Source organism: Motacilla alba, chromosome Z (genome assembly GCF_015832195.1).
Source record: "Motacilla alba alba isolate MOTALB_02 chromosome Z, Motacilla_alba_V1.0_pri, whole genome shotgun sequence".
NCBI lineage: Eukaryota > Metazoa > Chordata > Aves > Passeriformes > Motacillidae > Motacilla > Motacilla alba.
This window is the reverse complement of record NC_052046.1, coordinates 40571397-40581653: the sequence shown is the minus strand read 5'-3', so window position 1 is coordinate 40581653 and position 10257 is coordinate 40571397. Positions and strand designations below refer to the sequence as shown.

At 48.9% G+C, this 10257-nt stretch overlaps 1 protein-coding gene across 2 annotated transcripts in view; it reads left to right on the top strand.

The window, feature by feature from the left end:
- The first annotated feature begins 1217 nt into the window (after window positions 1-1217).
- The window catches only part of CORO2A (coronin 2A), a 57896-nt gene continuing 48856 nt past the window's right edge, over window positions 1218-10257 (top strand). Inside the window, exon 1 of one of the 2 annotated variants that reach the window (XM_038124123.1) lies at window positions 1218-1349. The gene's annotated coding sequence lies outside the window, so the exon portion shown is untranslated. Of the gene's footprint in view, window positions 1350-7669; window positions 10252-10257 lie in introns of those variants that run through there. The other variant, XM_038124124.1, reaches the window with a different exon arrangement.

Below are 10257 nucleotides of genomic sequence, written 5' to 3'. Positions count from 1 at the left end.
GTCACTGGGTTGGTGGTTGTGATCTTTCCTTGATGGAATTACCTTTCAGCTAAGGACATACTTCCTGCCTCTCTCTCTTGGCACTGTCAGCAGTTCTTACTGTTCCAGTGATTTCAATCCTGCTATGTTGCCTGTCGTTGCTTTGGTTGAGAGTGTTTGAAATATTTTTTTGGAATGGTTCATGAGCCCTCTACCCCTTCTGTCTTTGTCTAGATCTGCTAGGGTTGATATACAGCTCCTTGATAAATAATACTTTGTATTGAGGAGTTGGTAACAGCATCCACGCTATCATTTGGGCATGTATGCTTTTATGTTTGCTCCCTTACGCTGTGATCTGCAGCATCTCACTTGTGAAGGATGCTGAATCTCACAGTCTTGTCCCAGCTGCTAGCTCAGCCCAGAGCTGCCTCTGCTACCCAGTGAGTGATGGGTAGCTGTGTAGATGAGCTGTCTCAGACTCTGATTAATCAGATAGGACCAGAGCAGTGTTAGCTGAGGTGGTGACCTCTGCCATTTGATCTTGGGTGCTGCTGTCTACTTATCAAGTTCCTCATTCAGGGCACTGAGGAGGTTTGCGGTGCTGCCAAGGTATCAGCTGACCCCAAAGTCTGAGTGTGAGCTCTGTGAGAAGCTTTCTAAAGCCATATGCCATCAGTATGGGCATATACTGATGGGGTCTGCAGCTTTGGGCCAGTCTCTCTCCATCTGCCAGGGACCGCTGAGACAGCCAGATGCTGCTAGCTAAGGCTGGCACATTAAAACTGTTGCAGGGGTGCGTGCAGTGTTCAGGATGTGCGGTACCTGGTGGGCACGCTGAGGATACGGCACAGAGAACTCAGAACCTCTCTGAGCTAATACAAGGCCTGTGATACTCTCACTGCAAGTGACGGCAACGTCCTGAAGTTGTCAGGTCGATCTCGTAAGGAGAAATCACGCAACCACCTTGCACCATGTGCCTCCGGGCACAGAGTCGGGGGCCCACCTGCAGCGACGATGGTGACGGCGAATGGCGCACGTCGGCCCGGATGGGATGGCTCCGGAGCCCAGGGTAGCGGAGAGGCACTTCAGCGCCTTGCTGTGGCTGCGGAGGGGCTCTCCCAGCCACGGCAAACCCCCGCTGGCCACGAGAGGTTGCGCCCGGGGGCCGGGCACGGGCGCGGACCTGATGGCCCCGGGCAGGCTTCCCGGAGCTCCGCGGGGCCAGCGGCAGCCCCCAGTGCCCGCCGGCACCTCCCGGCTGCGGGGCGAGGCGCGGGGGCGGGCCGGGGCGGGGACCGCGGGCGGGCCGGGCCGGGCTGGCGCGGCGCGGCTCCCGTGCGCACGTCCAGACCCCCGTGGCCAGCGGCAAGGTACCGGAGCGCGGGTGGTGGTGCGGGGCGTGGGGCCGGGACGCGCGCGGGCAGGGCCGGCTCGGGCACCTGCCGCAGCCCGGGGCCTGCGGAGCCCGGCGGTCCCGAGGAGCGGGAGGGGACGCCCGCTCTGCCCGCCTTGCGCCGGGGGTGCCGCAGGTCCCTCCGGCCCCACCCCGCTTTGTGAGGAGCTGGGGCAGCCGCCCGCAGCCGCGGGGGCACGACGGCCGGGGGATGGATGCCTTGGCCGCCCGGCGCCGCGGGCCTCGGGCATCCCCCGTGCGTGAGGCGGGAGCGGGGCGTTCCCGCCGGCCGCGGTCGGGGCAGCCGGTGCTGGTCGCGCCCTCGGCGGGCAAGATTCTCTCGCTCGGCAGTAGCGCTAGGGCTGTTCCTGCAGGAATCTGCCGGCGGGATTTTCTACGCGGGGTGGGGCGGACTGGCAGCCGGCCCGCGGCGGGAGCCCTCCGACCGGGGGTCTGCATGCTGCGGTGCGCGGAGCAACAGGGCTTCTTGCCGACCCGAGCCATCCTGCTGCTTGGTGGGGAAGGCTGCGCCTCCTGCCAGCCCTGGCGCCGGTGGCACGGTTTAGCATCTGTATAACTTCGCTTATTATTTATACAGAAGCCTCACCTATGGCTGTGTGTGCGATGGGTTAAATTTGGCCTTTTTTTGCTGCGAGTTGTGGGGAATTCGGGTACTTGATGTCAGGGTAGGTCACATCTTGCACAGAGCGTGACGACAGCCACATCAATGACTCTCTGGCACCGGGATCCCCTGGTCCCACTTTCCCCTGAAGGGGGAACTGGCACCTTGAAGGGGTCTTATTTTCAGGCAGCACAGCTTTGAAGACTGCTTCTTCCGTGGGGTCTGGCTTTGGTGCCGCAGCTCTGTCAAAGGCCAAGACAGGCTGTTGCAAAGGGATGTGTAACAGACAGCACTTTGCAGACCGATGGCCCGGTGCGGCCAGCTAAGTGCAGTGTCTGAACACATTGTTCACCTTGCAGGGAGTGGTGCCCTCCTTGTCATGCTCTGGAGCATCCTGTCTGTTCTTGATTTCCACTCCACCCTACCCCAGCCCTTTTTAGTTATACTTTCTAAGAAGACACTGTGCTGCAGTCCTTGTAAAGGGTATTTACCTGGACAGGCTTAGCCTCTTTTGGCCCTTTGGGTGCTCAAGGGAAGTGATTTTGGCAGAGGATTCAGGGAACATTTGGGAGAAGGTTGACTGATGGTTGCCTTTAAGCTTCTCCAGTGCAGGCAGTGGGTTAACAAAGGAGCAGCCTGTGTAGCCCTGCTGTTCCCTTTGTTCTTCCTCTGGCTGTGCCCTCTTTGGAGAGCTCTGATCTCTCTTGGTTTGATCAGAGATAGGGAGTGACTGATGGAGACACAAGGGAGTTCATGTTTTGGTTGTGAGCATTTCAGGAAACTCTAGAGCATTGGGAGGCAGAATAGGGGAGAGCTGGTTGCTTCTTAGAGACAGGAAAAAAAGACGTGTTTTCATCTGTGCTGCTGTTATTTGGTGCATTAGCATTATGACATCTATTATTATAACTTCGATGAGCTGTGTATTTCAAATTCATACAATCATGTTGCTACATACTCTGTAGCAACAAATCACTGCCCATTATCTCAGTAGAGCTGCCTTAGGCAGGAAACGTGAGACCCAGGTATTGGTGATGTTCAGACAAAAAGCCACACAATTCTGCTGCCTGCACCCCAACTCTGCTCTAAGCTCCTCCTGGCCCTTCTTCCTCTGAGGCAAAGCACCTGAGCATGAGTGTGTGTGTTTTTGCAAGTCCAGGGGTGAGGGAAACCACTGTCCCCTGCCTGACCAGCAGCACTGATCACCGCCATCCCATTCATCCAGCTGGCTGCTGGCTGTGTCTGTGCAGCAGGTGGATTTCCTGGTGGCAGGTCAGGGTATCTCCAGATGTTGTATGTTTCTCTTTCTCCTTTTCTGCCTGGGTAATTACTGCCTGTCTTTCAAGTATGCTGGTTTGTCCACTCTGAGCAAATTTCCCGCTCTGCAAATGCCAGTAATGGATAATATTTTCATGTTTCTGTGTCTGCTGTATTTGTTAGTAGCTGGATAACGAGTGGATTTCCAGTTGCCTAAGTCTGTGAGTCTCTTTCTCGGTGCGTTGGCACCAGGCAGGCTGCTGTCTCTGGAACAGATTTATGGTGCTTCTGCAAGGGGGAGTTCTCTCTTCCCTATGGGCTGTCTGGATTGCCAGATGCCTAAATGTGGTGTGAGCTCTGTTTCAGGGATGAATAGTTGAGTACAGAGCAGGTCACTGTGCTGTAAGCTTCAGGTGCCCAAGCACTCACTGTTATGGAGGCTTAGGGAGAGAACTGAAAGCTTTGGCATACCCCAGAAAAAAAAAAAAAAAAGGTGATACTTTGAGTGACAGACGGTTGCCTTGGGGCAGGCTAAGCTTTATTTTATGCATGACCTTGCAGGCTCCTCATAATTTGTGGTCAGTTTGCTGCCTGTGACTTTTTTGTATTCCTTGATCCACAGTGGCTGCATAGCATGAAGTCTTCATGCTACCTTGTTAGGTCCTGATTTCCCCAGCAGGGATTTTGATGGGAAAACTGTTGGGGAATGGGCTGTGACAGGGTATGACAGAGAGTCTGTGAAGAAACAGTGTGGAAGGAAACTGTCCCAGATCATTTCCCCACCAGCCAGTCTTAGCTGGTTCAAGGGGACTCAGCCAGTCCTTAACAGCCACACCCTGTTCTCCACTCTCATAGGAAAAGTTTGTTTGAAGTGTTTGCTTCAACAAAAAAGCCCCACAAGATGCCAGCACCTTATCTGAATGTTCCTGACTCCAGTTATAAACACCAGTGATCTTACGTTTGGCCAGTGGGCTGTCTGGGTGGCTGCTGGTGGTTGCTACTAAACTGCTGCTCGGAGCCAAGGGCATCCCTGGTGAGGCTGGACAGCAGCTGTGCTTTGAAAGAGCTGTGTCTGGCCACCTCTTGATGCACAGCAGGAGCACAGACGGTCTGGTCTCTTGCTTCCGTGGCAAGAAGGCACTGGAGCGATGGTGTGGTGAGGTGTTTCACATGTAGTCATTACATGGCTTCCCGTAAGTGCACGTTGTAAAGCTGCTCTGGATGCGGAGCTGACTGAGGCAAGCAGCCTGCAGCACACTGCAATTATGCTGACGCGCCTCCTGCCTCTCCTCAGGAGAAACAGGAAAGACCTTTACATCATCCAGGAGGTTGTATTGGCTGAGAGATTTTGATACTCACAGGGTTATACTGGCTTGTAAGTAGAAGCTAGACTGGCCTAGTATTTCCAGGGATTTCCCCTCTGTGGTATTACAGGCTTGCCAGCAATTCCCCATTTTGAAAATACACCCTGCAGGGCTCTATTAGTATAATGCTGATGCTTAATATTTCTAAAGCACTTTGAAATTCACAAATAGGACTTTCTGACCCTCAGCCAAGCAAAATCCGTTCTAAAGCTTGGAGACATGCTGCTGCCAAGAGTAGGACCAATGACAGTGTGCAGCTCCAAGCCCTGTTCCCTTGTTGACCTGTTCCCTGCTCTGCTTCACACAGTTTCAAATTTTCCAGAGCAGTGCCCAAAGTCTGATGCCTCTCTCGCTCTTTCTTCTGAGCATCCTTCAGGGCTCCAGTTTGTTGAAGAGTTTCCTTCCAGTCCGGTGAATAGCTTGCTCTTTATCTCTATGCCAAGAAACATGGGCCTACCTGCAGAGACGAGGTTGCAGCTGATGACTCTGCACTGCCTGTCTCCCTCTGTGGGACAAAGTCACCTAGGAAAATGATAAGGAAGACAAAGCAGAAGAAAATCCCAGCAGTTGTGGTATTTTTATAGCTGAGATTAAGACAAAGTTCATGAAAGCTGATAAGATAGCTTCCAGGAAAGCAGCAGAGGCCAAACTCCATCTTGTTCTTCCTCCTGCAGTTCTGGGAGCTGTGCTTATACAGGAGAGGAGGCAATGCTGGGGGAGAGCTCCTCCCAGAATAAAGTGACAGGGCAAGGCTGTCCATATCAAGGTTGCATTAATACAGGAAATATGATCCTCGTGACTTGAGCTTGTACATAAAGTTGAGCAGGGGCAGTCAGAAAAAAAAAAAGTGTGGGGAGGGGCCAAGGCAAATACTGGGTTTACTCCCAAGAGCCAAAATTAATCAGTCCTTGCTCTACAAATACCATGATTAAAACTTGCCTTCCAGAGCATATGTTAAAAGGACTGAATTCCTGCTTGGGAGAGTCTGAAATCTCTGTATCCCACCAATCAATGGTAGGGTGCATGAGAAGTGTTTGGTGGGCAAGTGCCTTTTTCTCAGATGTGGCTCACTCTTTGGGCTTGGATATGGACTGATACAGCAGGCAAACAAGAACATGTGCAAGCACAAGTCTGAGAGCAGCAGATCTCTCCCTGTACTGTCTGTCCTACTCCAGCTTCACCTGGATCTTGTTTAGCCATGGAGTGTTAGCATGTAGGACGTTTGTTTGCCAGTCTGCCAAATGGACCCCTGAAGGGCTGTCCCTGAATGGCCCCCAGTGTCACACTGTTGATCTCTGCTGAGTCCTGTAGCACCACAGCCACCCTGTCGGGTATCTGTGCAGTTTTGCTTTCTGGGCTGCAGCAAATTTGACTCTGCCAGTGCTGTTCAGCTCTCAGCCACCTTTTCACATGGTTACATTGAGGTTATCTCAAACCAGTTATTTAAACCAGTGTTTCACAGTGTTCTCCCTAAGCAAGAATACACAGATCTTGAAAAATGTAAACCATATTGCCTTAGAAAAGCGTGGCTACCATTTTGCCTGAATTGCTGGCACAGTTGCAGTGCTCATTTCTAGGAAGCCTAACACTGATGTTTTTAGGAACACTACCTGTAATGTGAATGATGCCAGGAACGACCAAACCTTTTCACCCTTGGTTTCTTCTATTCTATCTGCTCCATAAAGCGAGCCTGTGCTGGCAACAAAACTGCAGGGTAATAGGCACAGAGAATCCAGACAGCTCTTTAATTGCAAGAGACAAGTAGAAGTAGTCAAAGATTGTCTTGCTAACATCTACTTAAATGTAATTAGTTCACATTATTTTTCTCTGCCATTTTCTCTAATTTAATTTGAATACCAAAATGCACACGTAGAGGAACAAAAACAAAATCAGAATAGCATTGCTCGAAGTTCCTGCTCTTGTAATGTTCAGCTTCTTCCTCATGAGAGGCTCTTTCCCTTGCAGTCAGGGAGGATCAGAGTCTGTCTTCTGACCCCTCCTGCCTGTGGTCACGGCTGTTTCACTTTGAATTTGCAAAAGGTCTTTATGTAAGCAATGATGCTCAAGTCTTAATTGAAAAGATTGATTTTGCTGATGATAGCCATGTTCCAGAGAAATCAATTGGAATTCAGTGTCTCACAGTTTAAAAAATCATGGCATTTATTTAAAGTGTTAATAGGGATTGAAAGGTTTGACTCCACAGCCCCTTGTATCTATTTGAAGCTCATGCTCCTGTCATACATTAATCTTCTTGTGCAGTAGTTCTGGGTGTGATGCATCCTGCCAGGCAACACAAGTCTTGGAGCAGAAAAACCCAACCCTTCTATAAGATTTTATAGGTAAAAGCTCAAGTGGAAAGTTGATGCTTTTTGATGCTTTGTCTTTCTTGGTCTCCAGGTTGTATTTTGGTGATCTCTTGGTTTCTGTGGAATTGAAAAGATCAAAAATCTCTTCTGTCTTTATAGATAATGGATTCTTCAGTTGGACTGTCCAACCACAGTGAGAGCCAGTGGCTGGAAGCAGAAGTTATTACTTGGCAAAAGAATAAGGCAGTTGTGTTTTTAGCAGCAAAGAGAAGGAATCGTGGGAAGAGCTTCCCAGGATGATGCATAGCTAGAAACTTGGACAGGATCATCACCTAAATAATGTCACTCAGTGCAGATAGCAGTGTTCTCTGGAAGCAGGTGACATCTCTCAGTCTGCCATTAGCCAGACAGCAGCTACCTGGCCTCCTGCAGAAATTTCTATTCTTCAGCTTGTCACCCCTAGAGCATCTCATCTCACAGAGGAGACCATACCTGTCCCTTCTCCTAGCTCCCAGCATGTTCTGCTGGGCTTTGCCCTTAGGGTCTCAAGGTAGTATTCTTGTTCCCTAACACAACAGCTGACTTTCTCTCCTGAGTTATGTTTTATGGTTGCTGGAGGGATGGCAATTTGAAGGCAGGAGTCCTCTGAGCCGGTTTGAACATTGACTGTAAGTGGAGAAGGACTTCATTGGCTGTGTTGACTTGACGTCTGGAGGGGGGGGGGGGTGGGTGATTCATCTTCATGGAGGCAGAGCACTGTGTAGGACCAGTAGCTGCTTTTGTGATTGGCGTGTAATGACTGACTGAGTTCACAATTATATAGACAGGGGCTTAGTCAGGATGGTTTTCTTGCCTTTAGTACCTCCACCTCTGGAGATTTTCAGAATTCACTGAAAGGCTGAACGAGGCTGTGAGAAGCCTGGCTTGACTTAAAGGCTGACCCTATTTTGACTGGAAGTTTGTGCTGTGGACCATCTGAGGTCCCTCCCAGCCTAAATTTGCCTGTGATTTGGTCATGATACCAGAAGCAAAAACCTGGTGATGATATTAGAAGTGGAAGTTTTCCTAAGTTAAAGCAAGGAAACCCACAGCTAAAATCCACCTAGAAAGTCTGTCTTGGTCCTTGTGTTCTATTGTTTCTTTCCCAGTGTTCACAATGCATGTTGAATGCATCGGATGAGTGGTTAAGAATTCCTAGCTCTCTCTTCAGCACACATATCTGCTTTATAGATTGATGCACTGAATTAAGAAAAAATATCATAGGATATCCTTGAGTATATTTTGGTCATGCTTGAGGTTTAAAAAAACCCTATTTCACCAAAGCTTATCTTGCTCTTAGCTTGGGGAAATCTCATTGTTTTGAGATCTTGGATTTGGTGTCCAGCTGTCTGTGGGCTGTTACTACAACAGAGCTTCTTAAGCCTGATAGAGAAAATGCATTTAATGTATAAAGAGGGAACTGAAGTGACAATTTCTCTACCTTCTCTTTCTTTCAATTTTGAGAAACTAGTCATTATTTTATGTATGGTTTGTATATTTCAGAAGAGTTTTAAAATGTCTTACCTATACTTCCTTCCCTGACGTGACTTGCAACATGAATTTCTCTATGACTTCATGATAACTTACCTTACATATATTTAAAAAAAAGCACCATTTGTACTCTTATTTCTGTCTGTCTTGCAGTCAAACTCAGTTGTGTGAGTTTGGAAGATTAATGGTACTAGAAGTGTTTCACACATCTTTCGTTGTGGGGCTCTGCTTCCACTGGTGCCACTGGCCACTTCCAGTAAAGCAGATGACCACACAGTAGTTTTAGTCTATTAGTCTGGAGATCTGCAAGTGTCTTCGACTCCTGCAGAAAAGCAAGACTTCCCCAGGAAATCAAGATTTTTATTTTGAGCTGTTTCCAAACTAACCCTTTTTAACTTTCATATCTACCTGTGTCGTTACCTGCTGTCCTTCCCATGCCTGGAGTTCCCTGGCATGACAGTGTCATGGAGGGCAGGTGTAGCACTCACCTGCAGTCCTTGAACCTGCTCAGGGAGCCCTCTGTGGTACTCCTCCAACTTGCTGTCATCTCAGGCTAAGCTAGGAGCACAGTGCTAACTCTCTCTGACCAGTCTTTAGAAGTTTCCTGGAGCCTGAAGGCTATCTGGTACTGGAAAGCCGTAGATATTAATGAAGTTTCATGAAAACATACAAGATATCTACAGAAAACTGCATATTCAGATAGAGGCAGTGAGGCCCAGTGTGTCCTACCCAGTGCTTTATTTCTCACTCTTCTTCACACAGACGGTCTTTGTTTTTGCTGCCTAAGGCATGGAAATAGCATCCTAAGCTGCCTGGCCTGCATTACGTCAAGAATTCAGAATTCTGCTTTAATTCACAGCCAGATTTTAAGGATTGTGCTACCTTTTTGGATTTTCTTTAAATATTTTTTCTCTTTCCTACTGCACTGATTTAAGAAAAAAACCCAAACCTATCTGGATACATCTGTAATGCAACTGGGTCTTCGATGCCTTGTGCCAAACTAACTTCCTGCAGCTCGCTAAGAACCTGGTAATGCACAAGGGAATGCAGAGGAGGACAACTGTTTAGCTTGGAAAAGGTATGTCTGAAAAGGGATATGACATACAGCTTTTCACATATGGTAGTATGATGGGATGGAGAGCTCAGATAGGGAGTGATTGTTCCTCTGTTTATCATTGCCCAGGAACTACAGGATACAGATAAACAGTGGAACACATTGCCACAGGATGTTGGGTATGTGGTTCAAGAAAAGCCATTAGATGAATCTGCAGGCAGAAAATCCATTAGGGCTGGCTAAACAGACAGATAAGCCTTTGGCTCAAAAAGTCAGTGAGGCACAGATGCCCAGAGCTGACTCAAAGGCATAGAAAAGATCAGTTTGTCGGCGTGGATATCAGCTATGCTGGAGAAATAGGCTGGCATAGAAAGCAGCAGTGGTAGAAGGAGAGAGAGCCTGTAGCAGGGAGGTCTGCTGGGATGTGGAGGCACTTCCAGAGGTGGTCCTGGCTGGAAGGGTTGAAGAGAAGGCTGGTGCATTGGGACAAAGCTGGAAGATGATCAAAATTCATACTGGCAGAGATACATGAAGGGAATGAAGTATACAGTGATTGTATACTGTATTGGCAGGAATGAAGTATACAGTAATTAAACTACTACAATGTGGGAGGAGAGGCTGATCATCATTGCTGGGAGGTGTGAAGAATGAAACTGGTGACAGAGGAGAGCAGTGATGCTGAATCAAATGATCAGAGATTGAGGAGCACCTAAAAGAAATACAAGAGTGGAGTACTTGGAGCAGAGGAGGTAAAG